This window comes from Neovison vison, chromosome 4 (genome assembly GCF_020171115.1).
Source record: "Neovison vison isolate M4711 chromosome 4, ASM_NN_V1, whole genome shotgun sequence".
Lineage (NCBI taxonomy): Eukaryota > Metazoa > Chordata > Mammalia > Carnivora > Mustelidae > Neogale > Neogale vison.
The window spans coordinates 64,077,548-64,096,283 of record NC_058094.1 but is presented as its reverse complement, the minus strand read 5'-3'; the positions used below and the strand labels follow the sequence as shown (position 1 = coordinate 64,096,283).

General features: G+C 38.3%; 1 long non-coding RNA gene across 1 annotated transcript in view; it reads left to right on the top strand.

The window, feature by feature from the left end:
* LOC122903944 overlaps window positions 1–11,133 on the top strand; it is a 31,332-nt gene extending 20,199 nt beyond the window's left edge. The window contains exons 3-4 of the long non-coding RNA XR_006384118.1: window positions 1,946–2,181; window positions 10,937–11,133. This is a non-coding gene — a long non-coding RNA (uncharacterized LOC122903944). The remainder of the gene's footprint in view (window positions 1–1,945; window positions 2,182–10,936) is intronic.
* Window positions 11,134–18,736: the final 7,603 nt, after the last annotated feature.

Genomic DNA, 18,736 nt, shown 5'->3' with positions numbered 1-18,736 from the left:
TGTCATCGCTGTGATTAAGAACTGGCTTGCAAAATTCCTGAGGGTTGGGCAATCAGCTCTCTGAGGCCACTGAGCGGTAGCACCAGGATGTCCCCCCACTTCCCTCTCCTCCTGTGGATGTTAGACAAGTTCGAACTCTGACAGTATGCGGAAAGAACCCAGATTCTGTCTGGAGGAAAAGAATATCTCCAAAGTGGGAACTCATGAGATCAGTCACGTGAGCCTCAGTTTTAAGGGAGACTGAAATGATTGCTATGACTTCTCCTAGGACCATGGGCAAATGGCGGGTCATAGGAACCACGCTGAAGGAGAAACACTTTGCAAAGTTATGTGAATTGTGGGAACAATACATATGGCTCTCTAAGTTGGTTTGAATTCACTCAAACAAATTATGGAAATGAATAAAAAGTACTTTTATTTGTGGTAGAAATTATGTTTAAAAATGACAAATACTTGACTGGTGCCAGATCTAACTCCTGCGTCTGAAAATGAACTCCTATAAATAGCTGAAATCCGAGAACAGAATCAATTTCAGAGTGTTTTTGTATCTGTTATATTTATCTCTGTGTTTCCCTATAATTGTTCAACGTCTAGACACATTTACTTCAGTAAATTAGAATATAAGTTGACTTCTATTTGTGCAACATATGAAATGATATGAATTAGATGAAAAACGTGTTATCAATTAAAATTTCATTCCTGAAATCCTATACATGATCATGACATAAATAACTGCTTGTTTTAATTTTCTCAGGCTAACTTAAGTTAAAATGAATCCCAGTAAAACTGAAGCTGTAAAATATTTTATCACGTATTTTATGCCGATACTGGATGCGTTAAAACGAACAGAATTCTAACTCTAAATATTTCTCAGGCAGCATCTGTTACACAGACATTTATAAGGATTCTGCATCAATACTGTGCACAGTATAACTTAAGAGGAAGTTCTTTGATGCTGTCACTGTTGATTTGTGTAATCCCATCTATCCTCCTCTGCCTTTGTTTATTTCTAGTTCACAGAGTTCTCTTTCCTCTTTTTCCTCCAGTTTATTTGCTGAATTCTCCATAACATCCGTGATACAGTCAGAGATTTTTTAAATATCACCAAATAAAAGTCAGTTTGTTCCAATATCATATCAGATTTTTTTACACTTGATTTCGTAAAAGTACACTTACTTCTGGAAAAATTTTTAATTAATAATGGCTGAATCTTTGGCACAGATCGATAAAGTGCTAGCTTTGTGAGGCAGGTTGTTTGCATTTGAGCTAATATCCCACTTAAAGCTGTGGTCTCTCCAAGGGCATTCTCATCAGAAGGTGAGCACTCCTTCTGAAGGTGAACAGATCTTGTGAAGGGCCAAAAGAGTCAGCTATGGTGGTGAAGCGACAGGCAATAGTGGGGTGATAGGCTTCTATTTTGCTAAAGGGGCCACAGCAAGAACCACTCAAGTGAAACCACATTATAGTCACCTGCTCCTCCTACAAATGAGATCACCCTTGATCAAAACCCAATTCTGTGACCACTAAGCTGAACTGGCTAGAATCCAGTGAAGAGTGATGTTGGGGAGGGATGCCATGAGCCCATCAGCCGAGGCTGGCCTCTGTGTCCTTTTGCATCATCTCTTGACATTGCTCTTTCCAAGTCATGAAGTATTTTTAAATTATTGCTTATTAGTCATCAATATACTTTGAAAATGGTCTATGCTGCAATGACCGTGATTAGAGTTGATTGTGATGTTCTTATGCCTGGTGTTAAAATACAGCTCTGGGAGAATGACGGGACGTGGAGCATTGCTGAGGTCTGACTGAATTCACTCTTTCAGACAATAATCATGATGTACATGCACAAGTACGCATGTCGTGGTCACTCTCCAGTAATAAAGTTGTGGAGTTTTTTTGGTATGAGTTGGCTGTATTTTATATAGGACATGTTTATTTATTCTAGGAGACTTCTGAGATGTCAAGGTGAAAGGATCCTGCAGATATCCTCCAAAGTAACATCTCCCCATGAAGACCAAGTGGTGTGGAAGACAGAGCATATTAATGTAGGACAGTTAACTATTTCACTTGCTGCCATGTCAGTGGGGAAGATTTTTCCACCCATTAATGAGCCCCTTGCCATGATGAGAAGCAGTTCATGGCCCCCAGAGTGAAGCCTGCATCGTTGCTCTTCTGAAACAGGTGACATTGGGTTTGTTTGATTCAATTCTAAAGCAGTGAAGCAGCAGTTCTAAGTGCCATCTCCTAACCAGTGGCATCATTATCACCTAACAGCATGTTCGGAATACAAATTTCCTTGGTCCCTCCCCGGACCAATTAAATCAAAGCCTCTGAGGCTGGGATCCTGCCATCTGCGATCTAATAAAGCCTCCGGGTGATTCTCCCATAGATCAGTTTGAGAACTGCCTTACAGCACCCCATTCCATCAGGAAGAGGCTAGGAGGCAGTTGATTGGCAGCTGAAGTTTGTGGGAGATATGGAGGCTCATTGAGACCACACTGATGCTGGTTTAGACTGTAGCTTAAAAGCCATCTTAGCTTTAATGGCTCAGACCTGGTGTTTTTCCTCATCCTCTCCATGGCTGTCTCATAAATTGAGAATTTACCATAGCCGAGGCCTCACCCTGCCCTTGAAGACTCCATGCATTGATTTGACCTCTGGTTCCTGCCGTTTTGTCTAGTTCTATTCCTTGCTTGCAGACATTCTCACCTTGCACGAGCTCTGCTAAAATCCCAGTAAACAAAACTTCAAACTCAATCCCTCTGTAGGTTCCCCCTGCTCTGCTACCACGCATGCACCATTATTGCTGGATATACGGTGTGCAAGGGTAGCTAGTCAACACTTGACTGGAGAATCTAGGAAGACAGGAGCCTTATCAAACCTTTAGTTACCCCTCCATCTGGTGATATGCTAGCAAATGTTTAACAATGGACTCTGAAAAAACAGCCCCATGGTGTTGCTGACTGTGGTGATGTCAATACTCCCACTCTAGTTAATTTCAAGTTACCCATATGACCATACTAAACACAGGGTTGGGAAGAGATGAATGTAATTGGATCTCACATGTCATCTGTAGGAGCTGGGCCCTGGACACTGTGGCCTCCATTCCCAGTTCCTACCTGGGTCCCTGGTGCACAGTAGGGGGTCAATAAATAAATATTTAATGAATGAATGAAAATGGGTAGATCAGTGTGGCCCTTTCTTCACCACCCCTGGAAAAAGCAAATCAACATGCATGGGCCAAGGGTGACGAAACACGACATCTATACATGTGGGTAGCACATTTCTGGTTTTACATTCCTATCCAGCCTCAGAGAACAAACGGGTGATATCAAACTGCATAAACATGTGTCACATAATCAAAAACATTTATGTTGTTGTAAATAGGTATAACTCGGCTCTTCTAACTCATTCCTAAATAATCCGGACATGCAAATTAATCAGAGTTTATAATTTCAAACCAGAAATTGTCTCTATTTTTAACATGCTTAAGTGTTTGAATTCATCAATGAAGTGTATTCATTAAATTGGTGAAACTGACATTTGTAGACATGACTTTTCTTTTCCCTTTTAGCTCTTATTAAGGGTATGCAATGTGATATGAAATTCACTAATAAAGCTCTAGTTGCCTTGATTCAACATTACCAAGTACCCTGGAAAAAGAAGTCATATTTCAAATTTCAGTCATATCATTTGATAAGGATTTCCCCCCTGAGCTGTTTATGAAGACAAGAGTATTGTCAAATGTTTTCAAAATAAATGTCTCTTATTTACTACAAATTTATAACTTTATTGGAAAGAAAAGTTATGCATTTCTTTCTGCAGTAGAGCTGATTTTTGTGATTGCAAAACGTACATTTTGACTACAAAGCTTTTGTTAGCGTCTCTGCAATTAGATAATAGAAATCACTGTGGTTCTTCAGTTCCCCGCTCTGTTCTGCCCTTTTTAAAGGCTCCCTGTGGGTGTTCATGTTCACTGGTATTTTCTTTCAACAATTCCTGTAAGTTATCCTTTCTTTGTGGATAAGTAAGAGTTTGCAAAACTTTACACCCTTATTCTTCAATTAAATACTGACACGGAGCAGCAGTGTGAAGCATGCTAATCAGCAGGACCTCCCTGTGGGAATCTGTGCTAGAAGACTGGGTCACATTGAAGGCAGACAGCGCTGTTGACACTGGCTGTCAAAAAGGCCTCACGTCTTTGAAAGGAAATCTTAATCTTCTTTATTCATGTGTGAACAGGTCCAGGCCCCCATCCCGGGATTCAGAGGCATTGGCTGTTTAAACTCCAGGTTGCTAGGTTTTGGGGTAGAGTCTGTTTGCTGTGTCTAGTTCCCCCGAATGGATGAGGACTGAAAATTAAAATCTGTCTGACACAGACCATGGTTTCCCGTCTCTGTTTGAAGAGACATGGCAACCTAGGGCGAAATGAAAAGGAATTTTATTGAGCGCAAAACCACTCAATGTTTAAATGTTGGATGGGGAGCCAAATGGTGATTTGGGGCAACCGGTAGATTGTTTATAGACAGTGGGATGGCTGTCAATCAAAGCACAATGGTAAAATTTGTGTCAGGAAAAAAAAAAAGTGCTTTTCTAGTGGCTGAACTCCCATTTCCTGTTGAAATGCTCGGCTCCAAATAAAAAGCTTTTTTTTCTTAAGTTTCCAAGCACAAAAAATCCAAATAACAGAGATGCTGTTACTGTTAAACATCATTTGATCTGGGTGGCACAGCACTTATTAAGAGTTTGAAGCTAAGTTATATCCCAAAGATCTCCCATTCAGATTCTCCCCCGCATCTGAAGTCTTTTCCTCTTGGTTTTATCTCTTTTTGCCACATTTTTCACAAATGGGAAACAGAAGAAACAAAGATGTAACCCCCAATTGGAAATCATCAAAGATACTTGGGAACAATACGTACTGTAACATTTTGAAAACCTAATACTAAAGAGACCTTAAGCATAATTTGATTTTATTTTGGGAACCATTTCTTTCTAGAAATCTGAAATTTTTCCCGAGTGTTCTTTGAGATCATTTGATACCTTTTTATTGCAGATGGTGTTTGGAAAAGCATATATAATAAAGAAAAAAACCCAACCAATTAGCAATGCAAACTAGATTTTCAAAATAAGTTTTGACTCTATGTTTCCACAGAAATCTTAGGGCTTGCAAGTAATATACATTGCATTTACCTAGTGTGTTAGTCAAATGAGTTTTTTAATTTAATTTTTTTTTAAAAGGCGGGAGTTGAGATCTTATTAGATAATAATAGAGCCTCTAATTCTCTGAGTATTTCTTAGATTTCTGTGTATCTATAGAAGGCTAATCCTACATATAATGGGGATAGTAGTGCTGAATCATTGATAAGGAGACACACATCCCTTGGTGCTATCCTAGGAGGGAGGATAGTTAATTTGCTGTGTTGGGTTGATGACCAGCTCCCCTTTGGATTCATGTCACATATTTATAAAATGACTACTCAGGGACATTGGTCCAGCCTTGATGAAGGAAAGGAGCAGATCTACAGGAAAGAAGGCCAGCATAAACATTCTTTTGTCATTTTTGGTTTGGGGGAGTGCTAATTCATCATATTTCTTACTCCCTAACAGCTCTGAACAGCTTTAGAAATAGTCACAGGACTATTTATTCCTGCAATTAAAAATTTGGCAAAGCCAAAATAAAGAACATGCTTTATTCCCAAGTCTGAATCAAGCTTGTCACTACTTCCTTTGAGAGCACTTCCCTGAGTAGACTAAAATGTTGGTAAAAGTTTATGCCTTATAGCCCTGAGTTGGTGTCCCAGGCAAGGAAATCAGAGTTCCCCAATTACAAGAAATTTTATGAGATGAAGCCAGGCGGGGTGGGGGAGGAGGGGTGGTGGCAATAGTACATCCTAGGAATGCTTTGGTTGTCCTGACAGCCCTCACAATCACTGGAAAATTGAATGGCTATTTATCCAATATGGCCATTTTTGCTGATCATAAAAATAACAGTGGGAGAAAGGGAGCCATGTGTCACAGTCCCAACTCCAAAAGAACCAAACACCCAGATTCTTTGGGTGCCCTTCCCACCCCCTCAAGCATCTCTATCAGTTATCTGGTAGGAAGAGGTTAGAACACTACCCTGTCTCACCGCAAAGCATAGAATTATTGGCCTCGCAACTCAGGCACTGAGACTCTGAAAGTAAAAGTAGGTTTTTAAACATAATCTCAGTGTTGATAAGCGTGGCAAGATGTGGCCTATATATACTGTTAGCTCCAAAACAATAAAGGATCGAAAAATCTTTGCAGTTTTCTATAGTCCCCCCAGACTTCCAGAGTAAAGATAATGTAAATGGCCTGTGTATACATATTGCCTCAGGAATTAGGAACAGCAGAGTTATCATATCTTTATGTTGGCGCTCGGGATTATTAGCGCTGGCCAATTTGAAGTTCTTAAATCACCTGGGGCTTCAAGGAGGGCAAAAAAAAAAAAAAAAAAAAAAAAACCCCAAACTGTGAATGTAAATAATGTTAATACAGTAATAATAATATGGACGCCCTGGGGATTAGGAGGAAATATTTGAAATGCCACAGCACAAAAAGGTTTTTGAAACATACATTTCTCTTTAGGGCGGGGAGGGGAGGGGGTGTTGTTTAACCAAACTGTCTTCTGCCATTTAATTTCCTTGTTCCAAGGCCATCACTATATCCTTCAGGTGTTTTAGCTGCTAGCACTCATTGCTTCCCTGAAATTAAAATTCACTATGTCATTACAAAGGACTGAGAGAGGCATACAGTCTTGGACAAGAAAAACACTCTTATCTATTTTCTGGAACTATTTTATCTGTCATTACTGGGCTTGTGTCATCTTCCCCTGCCCTTGTGGCACGGAAAATTTTTGAGTGATGCAATAACTATAATTTCCTGGGCTTTTTCAGATTTCAGCCCTTGATTATAAATCAACCTTAACAAAATTAACCCAACATTTGAAATTGTCTATGACATTACTATTGATTCCACCCCATTTTACAAAGGTTACTTTTTCCCCACTGTAGATACTCCAAAGAGCTTCTGAGTAGCCATATCAGAGACTGAAATGAAAATAAAAATAAACTACCTTAAATTGCAAATGCTAGAAGGGAAAAATTATATTAGGTTTCCCATGTTTCAAATAAAATGCAATAAATTTGTCTTAAAAACAAAAAATGGCACTGGGTGTGGTGAAAAAATAATGAATACTGTTTTTCTGAAAATAAATAAATTGGGGAAAAAAATGGAAAGGAACTTCTCTCTATTTCAAAACTGTAGGATATGGTAGTAAAATAATGTTAAACGAAATGATGACTTGGAAGTACATACATGCATGTATGAGGAAATAATCTTGACCTCCTTCCCACCCCTGTTCCCAGCACACACACCCCCATCCAGACTTCCCTGAATAGGAAAGGGAGGAAAAGAGCATTTTTTTTTTTTTTTTTAAATAATCTCTACATCCAACATGGGGCTATAACTCACAACTCTGAGGTCAAGAGTCCCATATTCACCCGGCTGAGCCAGCCAGGCATTCCAGCACTTTGTCTTTGACCAACCACCACATTTATTTATTTAGCTAGTTACCTATTTTTTTTTTTCCTTGACCCTTGGTTTCTGGTTTTTTTGTTTTCTTTTGTTTTGTTTTTATCACGACTTCCATCAACATTTTCCCCAGTATCTTGAGTCTTCTCTTGGCTTCTGGTGTCTCTATTTACTCATTAGGGAATTTCCTTAAAGTTTTATCCAATAAGACACTGATTTTGATGCAGCCAAATACCAGGTCCTCATACAGTCAGTTTTGGCTGGATTTGGTGAGACAATGGCATCATTTCTCAGATTCTGCAGATGTCTAGTTAGTTCTTAAGAAACTCCTGTTTAATACTGAAACTCTTTCCTCTGTGTTCACAAGAAAAAGAAATGAATAAGTAACTAGTGTAAAGTCTAACTTCCTAGTGATAACCCTCCCCCATAGACAAAATTTCAGAAAGGTCTCCGGCTTTTCTTGCTCCTTTCAGTCTCAGGTTAGGTTAGTCTCATCTTAATGTTGCATTTCAAGTTTTACCTGATGGAAAGTTCCTTTCTTCCCCAGTTTGTGGTCAGTTTTAGCTTGAAGGCTTGAGGTAAGTGAGGGGGTGGTCAGTAGTCAGCATCCTCTTTCTTCCTGGTTCTGTGCTCTCTACTCCCTTGGCTGCTCTTGGTTTGGAGTTGGTGGAGTTGAAGGAGTGAGGGAGGGGTTAATAGCTGAAATTTAGGGTGCTGAAATTCACGGGCCATTCTCATGGATGCATTGGCAATTCATGCAAGGAAATTCTGACTACAGTTCCCTTGTCCCAGCTGTGCTTCCTCAGGCTCTCATTTCCCTGGTCCTTTAGCATCTAGACTTCTAGATCCTCGCACTCACTCCGACCCAAGGATTCACAACCTCCTAGGTGGGGCCCAGGCATGGAGGGGTTTTCTAAACTCACAGGTGATTCTAACCTGCCATCACACTTGTGATCTATGGATTTATACTGAGCAGACTTTCCTTATCTCTCCCCTTTCCCCTCTACTACCACACTCCACAAAGCAAAATCTCACCTCAGTGAAATGGTTCCATCTCAATTACATACAATAATTTTCATTACCAAAGAGGACACTAAACATCATTCTAAAACATTGGCGTTCACTTTAATGGTGATCCTCTGCCCCCCACAATAAAGGTGCTTTAATTTTTTTTTTTTCTGAATATTTGACATGAAGGTTTGGGTAACTTTCTCAAAATAAATAAACAGTTATTTTTAGGGAAAGCAAATTGCTTGCAAATATTAACCCCTCTCCCAACTTGCATTCCTCCAGTCACTGTTGATAAAGTTTTAAAAAATTATGGGATCTGACCTCAGTGAGGGTACTCCAAAACTACTTATGGCTGGTGCTACAATCACCAAAGAAGAACCAAAGTTCTTCTGTCAAGGACACAGAGATGACCCCGCCTCCATTTTGGCTTCTGCCAAGCTACAAAACAAAAGGAAAATCATCAGTTTGATGACTGAAAGTCCCAGAACCTACATATTTGATCATGAAGCAACATCTACATCATTTGCCCTCTAAAAATGAGCATTGTATGAACTATAGCCCATTTAAACCAGATATTCTTATGGAAGATCTCCTTAACCCATGAAAGTAATTGAGATTCGTTGATTATGAGTGCTAAGGAACCTCAGAAGCTATAATAACCTTTCTGGAAATACCAAATGAGTGAAAACCTTGATTTGTTTAATAGTAAATTATTTGTTTAATAATTTGTTTAAAAGGTACTTTTATTTTCTTTTTAAAGATTTTATTTATCTTTTTTTTAAATTTTTAAAATTTCTTTTCAGTGTACCAGAATTCATTGTTTATGCACCACACCCAGTGCTCCATGCAATATGTGCCCTCCCTAATACCCACCACCAGGCTCACCCAACTCCCCCCTCACTCAAAACCCTCAGATTGTTTTTCAGAGTCCATAGTCTCTCATGGTTCATCTCCCCCTTCAATTTCCCCCAACTCCCTTCTCCTCTCCATCTCCCCATGTCCACTGTGTTATTTCTTTATTTATCTATTTGAGAGAGAGAGAGAGAAAGCATGAAGAGGGTGAGGGGAAGAGGGAGAAGCAAACCCCACTGAGCAGAGAGCCCCTCGAGGGGTACGATCCCAGGACACTGGGATCAATCCCAGGACCTGGGGATCATGACTTGAGGGGAAGTCAGACATGTAACAGACTGAGCCACCCAGATGCCCCAAAGGAAACTTTTAATGTGAGAATAAGTGCCATGTCAAAGACAGCATCAGTACTATTTATTTTCCCAAATGTGAGTTTGCAGTAAGCATTGAAAGTACCTTAAACAAAGGCAAAAGATAGAATATCCCCAGATACACACATAGCTCTTTCCATATGGTCCTAGGCTAAACATGATTTTAAAAGCATATAAATTGCTGGCAGGCTTTAAAGTGGATTGATCATAAGTTTGTAGACAGCTGAACCGAACTGTTCAAATGCTCTCCCTTTGGTCAAAACTTCAAATGAGAATTCATGATTTGTCAAATTGGGATAATCCTGGAAAAGAAAATACAAGAAGAGATTCACCAAATTCAAACACGAAATGGAAACTGGCTGCTGGCAGGGACAGCTCGAGCCGGATGCATTTTATAGAGCAAATCAAGATCTGGCTTCTGGGTAAGATGACATCAACATAAAAAGAATGAATGTAGGTCATGGGATGTCTGGGCAGGAGATATCAAAGGAATGTAGGCCATGGAACCCCGGCCATTTGTTGCATTCGAAGCAGCCAAGTCATATGCCATCTCTTTCCCAAACGTTCCTTCCTCTTCTGTCTTCTCCTAACACTCCCTTCTTCGCCCGCAGACATCTGCTGTTATGTGGAATGAAACTTGGGGTTTTTTTCAGAGTGGTTGGGTTTAAGTCAAAAGTCATGTGGAGCCTGATCCAAGACACACTTCTCGGCGTGAAGAGATACTTTCCCTGGGCAGGCCAGACTACTCCTTAAATATACAAAGGAGCCAAGGCTCAAAGATTTCAAAACATTTTTTAAAATGCTATACAGTCCCAGGTGCTTTTACAGAAACAAGGACCTCGGTAATGAACTAATCTCTGTGAAACCATGAACCTTCAGAGTCAACTTAATCCGAGATGGCAAACCTGTGCCTCTTGGACCAAGGCTAATTTCTCTTCTTTTGGGATCATTATGCATCTTGCTATTTGATATGATGATGCTGTCTGATGGCTATCTGTTTTATTTGTCGAACTGTAAATACCAGAAATGCCTAGTTCTGAAAGGAAGAGTTGAGTTGTCTCAGATGCCCCACCTCAATTTCAAGAATGGGGGAAAATTTGGTGAATTCCCCTATAAGGCACTCAAAGGGTCTCCCTGATTTTCCTTTTCAGGTTGTTGAGCAGCATTTTTCATGGATTTTCACAGACACCGTGATCAGTTCTTCCAGCAACATACAAAGCATTGATTCGTTAAGAAATCACCTCCCTGTTAAGTCATCCAAAACCACTGTAAGGAAAAATGGGAAATTTTTTTGAATTAAAAGAGTCATAGATACTAAATAAAGAATAATTCCATGCACTAACACTTACTTTTTGCCAATGTCAGGCACAATCTTGTAAGTATTTTAATGTATTGTTTCTTTTATTGACTAAAACACCGGTGAGATTGGTACTTACTTTCCACATGTTGGAGGTGGAAGAGATGAGATATGTAAGAGAATTAACTCATCCAAGGTCAGACACTAGGGAGGGGAAGAGTCATGATTTTATTCCAGAGTTGACTTTCATATAAATGATGCCCAAATTTGGTTGTTAATTATGGAACGACTCACACAGAAAGTTCTATTAGGGTAAGATTTAGCTTAGTCTTAAAACAAAGGGGAAAAGTGCTTCTGTCATGTGGGTTGGTTGTGAGAAAATAATAAAATAAAATAAAACATAATTCCTGGTTTAATAAAGAGTAGCTACCAGAATTTTAGAAGAATCAAGACAATTATCTTCACAAAGGGTAAGAAGGACATTTTAGTCTAGGTTATTGATATTGGAAAGCTTTGATTCTTCATTTATTTAAAGGTTCATAGTGCTGTAGAGAGTTGAGCTTTGCAAAGAGGAGTGAAACAGACATACTTTAAGGAAGAGTATAGAGAAGGGAAAACTAAGAAAAGTGTGCCCTTAATTAGAAACTAAAGGTGCTTGGAAAGACAAGAATTGGCCGAGGTGAGCATTCTGGTGTTTCTGACAGTGACGCAACTCCTTCTTGGAGCACAGGGCTTCCTCTGTAGGTTCAGCTAGTACAAACTAGCACCTGTTATCTCCATGGGTACCCATGCGTGTGTTTGCCACTTAAAACAGTGATTACAATAAAGCACAAATTTATTTGCATTTTGAAGCCAAGGGCATATTTGGCTCTCTATTAAAATGTAAAGGTTTTTGAATCTATCATTTTCCCAATATTTCACAGATGATTTCTTTTAGGTCTTCTGATAATCTTTCCTGAATGGGATAACTAACCACATGTAGTGACATATACACTGCTCCTCTAGGTGCTTATATTCTTTTTCTCATTAAATTTAGAAATGAGTTGTAATAACAGATGGTTCATAGGATCTAATAGATGTAGGAAATACACATTAAATCCCCACAATGGACTTTTTACTAAAAGAAAATAAATAGTAGCCTCTGAAAAATTACTCTCCTGGTTTGTTTTTGTTTTTCAAACTCCTCTCGTTAAGTTAGAACAAATTGATTTGATGATATACTAATTATGTTTTAAACTAGCCAGTATCAGTATCTAGTAAAAGGTCCAATTTTATCATGTATCAGAATGTTCAACTCCCTAGAATACAGTCTCAACACCGAATTAAGGATCAGTGATTGTTCCAGAAATTCTATGCTAACTAAAAGAAGTTCCTTAGGGATTAAAACTGGATGGCAGGGGATCTTGGGACTTTTCCTGAAGCTGTGTTAATAATCACACCGTTTTTAAGTAAATATTTGTCAGGGTATGTTCATAATGGAGATTATGGATGATGGATAATGGAAATTAATAGTAATAGATTAATAAATATAGATAATGGATATTGGAGATTGTGATAAGGAAATTGGAGATTTGGGCTGAATTCACTGTTCAGCCCAAATATTCCACAAAACTGCAACTCTCCAAGGCCCAATGTATGGCAGGAACCATAGATGAGAGTTTGCAAAGGATGTGATCACATGCTTCTGATGGCGATATTCTCAGGTGTTGCCTGCATCAGTGAAGAGTATGGCTGGTTTATGGGGCGGAATGTGCTGCCAGCTCTAAGAAGTTTGTGAAGACAAATCAAGAAATCGGGGCAGAGCTGAAGTCTTGCCAGAAGAACTGAACCTGATATTCTCTGACTTTGCCAGACCTGCCAAGGGTAGTATGTTGGTTTTTTTCAGCAACAGATCTTTATTTCTTTTTTAGATGAGTTATTCTAAGTTTTCTGTATTTGTTACATGGAAAAGCGAAATGTACTTAAATAAGTGTACCCATGATTGGACAACTGTGTTTGTGATGAACGCAGTGCAGTCGAGAATGAGACCACGTGAGGTCCCAGCACATGTTCTGAGTGTCACCGCTTGAGGTTGAGTTTATGCTTTGGCAGGGCCTTTCTGTGCTGTCAGCAGAGTCTGGTGACACAGTGGCTGTCACGTTGGACACCCCAATGCTCTGGGAAAAGTTGTTGGATCATGTCAACCTTAGCACGCTCGTCAGTTAAATAGGATTAACAACATCCAGGGTTGTGATAGAGTCAATTCACACGAACTTTTGAGACTCCTGTGAGTGTTAAATTTTCAGGAATTTTGTGAGCTGGTTGATGTCACTTTGGCAGCTCTTGGTGGCAAGTCTCCCAACAGTTACATCATAGAAGTCGGCAATAATCAGATCAGGGCTTCCCTACTCCCCACTCCCACCCAGCGCCCCTAGGGTCCGTGGCTAAGGTTTACCTACACAATGCTGGTAAAACCAATCTCATGAGACCACTGTGAGAATTGAATGATATGATGTATGCAAAGCAGTGTCTGATCGTAGGAAGTTCTCCAACAATGACAGTCATTTACTTGGTATTAACATTATTAGTCAACATAAGCTGCATGACAGACTGTTTTAGTTTCCCTAGTTTCTTTGGTTTTCCCAGCTATCCTTTCCTACTGTATTAGGTTCTTAGAGCTGCCATAACAAAGCACCACAAGCTGGGGGACTTAAAATAACAGAAATTTATTGTCTCATAATTATGGAGTCTAGAAGTCCAAAATCATGGTATTGACAGGGGCATTTTCTCTCTGAAACATGTAGGAGAATCTTAACTCTCCTAGCTTTCTGGTACTTTAAAAAAATATTTTATTTATTTATTGGAGAGAGAGAGAGTGAGCAGGAGGAAGGAGGAGAGAGAGAATCCAGAGCAGACTCCACGCTGAGCACAGAGCCTCACACGGAGCTCCGTCTCAGGACCCTAGGTCATGACCTGTGCTGAAACCAAGAGTCAGACACTTAACTGACTTAGCCATCCAGGATTTCTATGATTTTGTTGGCAATTTTTGACATCCCTTTGTTTTCAGCTATGTAACTCCCAACTCTGCCATCATTGGCTCATGTCATTTTCCATGTGTGTCTCCATCTTCACTGGCTGTCTTCTAATAAAGACATCAGTCATCTTGGATTAGGGGTCCACCCTACTCCACTGCAATCTCTATTTTAACTAATTGCATCTGCAACAATCTGATTTCCAAATAAGGTCACATTCTGAAGGCCTAGGGGTAGGACTTTAACATTTCTTTTTGAGAGGACACAATTTAACCCATAACATCTTTCTTGCATCATTCGAAGTTGTCTTGCCATCTGCCTCACAGCATTACTCAGGTTGTCTCTGCTTATAGTCAGTCTGTTTCAATTTGCTCTGAGTGTTTATCGGTAACCTGATAAAGTTTTAAGGTGTATGTTAAAGCAAACATTGCTTTAGGTCACTACTGCAGTGATTTACATTGAAGAAACAAAATACATTCATAAAGCAGTAAATAGTAGATACTGTTCTGAAGGCACACATTATAGAGAGGCATGAAAGATGGATTAGCCTTCAAGGAGCCAAGTAGGGGAAATGGATGTACCAAAAAAACCCATCTGCCCAATATGCTATGGTAGCCACATTCATGTACATGGGGCCTGAGCCACATAGATAGAGGGCTTATGGATCCCTGGGCAAAGGGGGTAAAAGGCCAGAAAAGCTTCTCTGGGATGGGGAGGAGCAAAGGTAAGTATTCATGTTCCTTAGCTTCCAACAGATAAGCAGATATCTTATCTTACTAAAAAGCCATTTTTTAGTGCTTGTTTACATCCATCTTTGGAAGTCATGCTGCCCAAGTAGTAGACACAGGTGGTCATTACCTTTTAACCCAGTGAAAATCAGAGATGATCAAGCTTCTTAATGCATGCTGGCAGTGTGAGTCATGGGTTCATTGAGTTGTCCTCTAAGGAGATTTTTAGGGCTTTCCATGTATTTATCAGATGCATAACCTACAATTAATGGCTCCTTGGTACCACCTCAAGATTGCTAATAATTTTCTGAGTGCATTGAGTTAAATAACCAAGAATGACAGAAAAGTTAACAACTAGCTTATTGGAAGCCTATATCCACATCTATGAATGGAAAAAAATAAATTGGATAGCACACATTTAATAGACAATCGTGAAAAATTCAGTAATAATATAATAAAAGAGAAGAAGCCTTAGAGTTGGAGAGAGCAGTTGAATTCTGGCTCTGTGCTTTACGAGCTGTGTGTATGTACTGATATAATCCATTCTCACATGACAACCTAGACTTGATCATGAGGTCTCTGTCACAATTCCTCAATTCTGCTGTTGTAGCAAGAAAACAGCATAAACAATATGTTAATAAAACATGTTGATGTGCACATGTCGATGTTCCCCAAAAAACTTTTGAGCATTAAAATTTAAATTTCATATAATTCCTATGTGTAATGAAACATTCTTTTTTTTTTTCATCCATTTAAAAATGTAAAAAATCTTTCTTACCCATAATTTCCCAAGCTGTGTTCTACACCATTATGGAACAACCCTTGGATCTATGGATATGACTTTTGGTTGGTGTTGGTGAACCTGCATGCTATTGAATTTTTAATTTACTTTTTAAGTAATATTCCTGGAGTATTTTCCATGTTTCAGATTCTGTGATAATACCTACATTATCTTATTTAAAGTGTTTTTAAGAACACCAGGAGGTAGGCAGTATTTCTTCTTAGTTGATGAATAAATTAAGGTTGTAATGGTTAAGTAAATATTTATTTATTACTCTATTCCAGGAAATTCTTGGTAGGGTGGAAAATTTGGCCATATAAACAAGGTTACTGACCTCAAAGAACTTAAATTCTGGGGAGGGGAGAAATATAATGAAAAAATACAAAATCAAATTGTAGGATCCTTGCACATTATAACAAATTTTATGTAGGGAATAAGAAGGTAGATATGATAGTGAAAAGTAAAACATCCAGATAAATACTTTAGATAGAATATTCTAGAAAGATCTCTGCAGTGGTGACATTGTTGCAGAGTTCCAGAGACTAAGAATTAACCAGCCATGGGAAGAGTTAGGGCAAGCCCTCTGAGGATGGAATGGCTTGAAAATAACAGGTCATTGCGTCAAGAATAGGATGCAGAAAAGGAGTAGGGAGAAGTGAGCTTGGAGAGGTAGGCAGGGTCATTTATGTAGGGTCAGTGAGCCATACAATTCACTTTGCTTTTTCTTACAAATGCAATGGGAAGTTATTAATGTGGTTTACAAGGCAAGTGTCTGCTCTGCAATGAATGGTTTACACGGGGTCAAATTTACGAATTAGGACAGTGAGAAAGCTGTTGTATCCCCAAAGGGGATACTGGTGGTTTCAACAAGGAGGTGAGAGCAGAAGCAGAGGATTAAGTAGATATAAGGTAGAGTTTGACATAGAACTGATAGGATTTGCTGACAAGAGTGACTTTTAGGAAAAGAGAAAAGCAGTAAATCAAGGATGAGCCATAGGCTTCTGGTTTACACACTTGGTTGGATTGTGCTATGATTTATTGATATATCAGTAGATCAGATTAGGAAAATAAAGACTTTTATTTCAAAAGTGGCACTAAAGATGTCAATTATATATTTGTGTGGCTATACCAAAACAACACTAGACTGTATGATTCTGGAATTAAAAAAGAGAGGTTAGAACTGGAAATACAAATCTGGGAGTCATCAGCTGATAGGTGATGGTCAAAACCTTTGGATCACATGGTATCAGCCAGAGAAAAGATAAATGGGAAAATCTCAGGACATTTCAAATTAAACTCTTGAGAGTGAGGATTGGCCAATGTGGTAGCAGCACGTGGTGTCACAGAATCTACAGGCAAAAAGTGTTTCAAAGTGGAAGAATTAGTTATTTAGTTAGTTCTGGTGAGAATCATACCCAATGTAGATATTTGCAAGAGGCCAGGCTAGGGTTTGCAATCACCACTCCCTCTCACTCTATATCCTATGGCTTTCTACCGTTTTGTGTTTCTAGATTAACAAATTCCCCAGTTCACTGGTGTATGCAAGTTCTGTAATTCAAACTCTAGTATTCCTCTTAATGCCCATGGTTGCCTCTCAATAAGGTTACTGATTTTTTTTTTTAATTTAAAGAAGATTTTCTTTATTTGAGAGAGAAAGAGAGGGAAAAGCAGACTCACCCTGAGTGTGGAGTCTGATGTGGGATTCAATCCCAGGATCCTGAGATCATGACCTGAGCTGAAATCAGACACTTAACCGCTTGAGCCCCCAGGTGCCCTAATAATGTTTTATTTTAACTAGAGATTCTAAATTATGCAGGATACTATTGACTTTAAGTCACCTTTCTGCCTTTGCATTTGGAGCTGATTTATTTAAACTCATATTAATGCATTATCTGAAATCATTAACTCAACTATTTCTCTAGTTTTTTAATTTCATGATATAACAAAATATTTTATATGTTTTGCTCCAACTGTGTAGTTTTATTCCACTTAGATATTTAAAACAAGAAACATGGAATTGCTTCTTACTCCTTTGTTAAAAGGGAGTAAAATCAAAAGTAATTATAATGATTCTAGGAATACAAGAAAAAAAGAACTTTGATGTTGTCCTTTAAGACTAAGGAATATATTTTACAGTACTCATCTATAATTAAGAATTACATCTTGGTTTTGTGATTAAACTGACACTGTGATTTTATGATTTATGATTTGTGATGATATGAGCTATGTGAGTTAAATACTGCAATTCAATATAAAGGTTATATACTTATAAAATAGATTCATAATTGGAAAGTAAGGTTAATTGTATATATGACAGGAGAGAAAGAAGAAAATTATGAGATGCTGTAAGACTGATTTCATGGGCTATTGTAAATCTAGTAGGACAATGATGTAACACAACGCTTCAGACTTAAAATACTATTAAAGGATTCTAGTGATCCAATGCATGAGCAAATAGATTTCAACTACTAGTAAATTACTATTTAGTTTAAAATGGTCTAAAATATATACAAAAATATTAACAATTAAGAATTTAGAAAATTCACAATAAACACGTAAAATAACTAGGTTAAATGTTTAATACAATGTAAAAAAGGGAATACAAAAAAAAATTCACATACACACACTACCCACCCAAAGCCCTCTAATACAAGTTTATTTGTTTAAATTACTAGCACTAATCAACTAGGAAAAACACTTAAGATCTCACACTCACCCTCTACCACTTAGGTATCCGTATGTGCGTATATGTGCATGTTGTATATCTTTGCATGTAGCTTAAGAAACATTTTATTCCACTAAAAATTTAGATCAACCTCTGCAAAAAATAGTTTTCTAGTTAACTGTTTACACTTCTATTTTTTACACCTCTATTTTCTATTTTTCTATTTGAGGTTTACCTAATATGTTTTACCCTTTAAATACTTAGCCAGCTTTTTTTTTTTTAAAGAAAAACACAAATCTTATAGCATCTTTATTTGTACAGCTTTTCTTTTTTAAAGCCTTATGTTTAAAAAAAAATTTTCAACATATAATTTTTCTTTCAGCCTTACAAAATAATCTCAGGCACCAATAGGGTTTTACAGGGCTAAATTCCAGTAGCAAATAGAATTTGCAGCATTCAATTCCTGCAC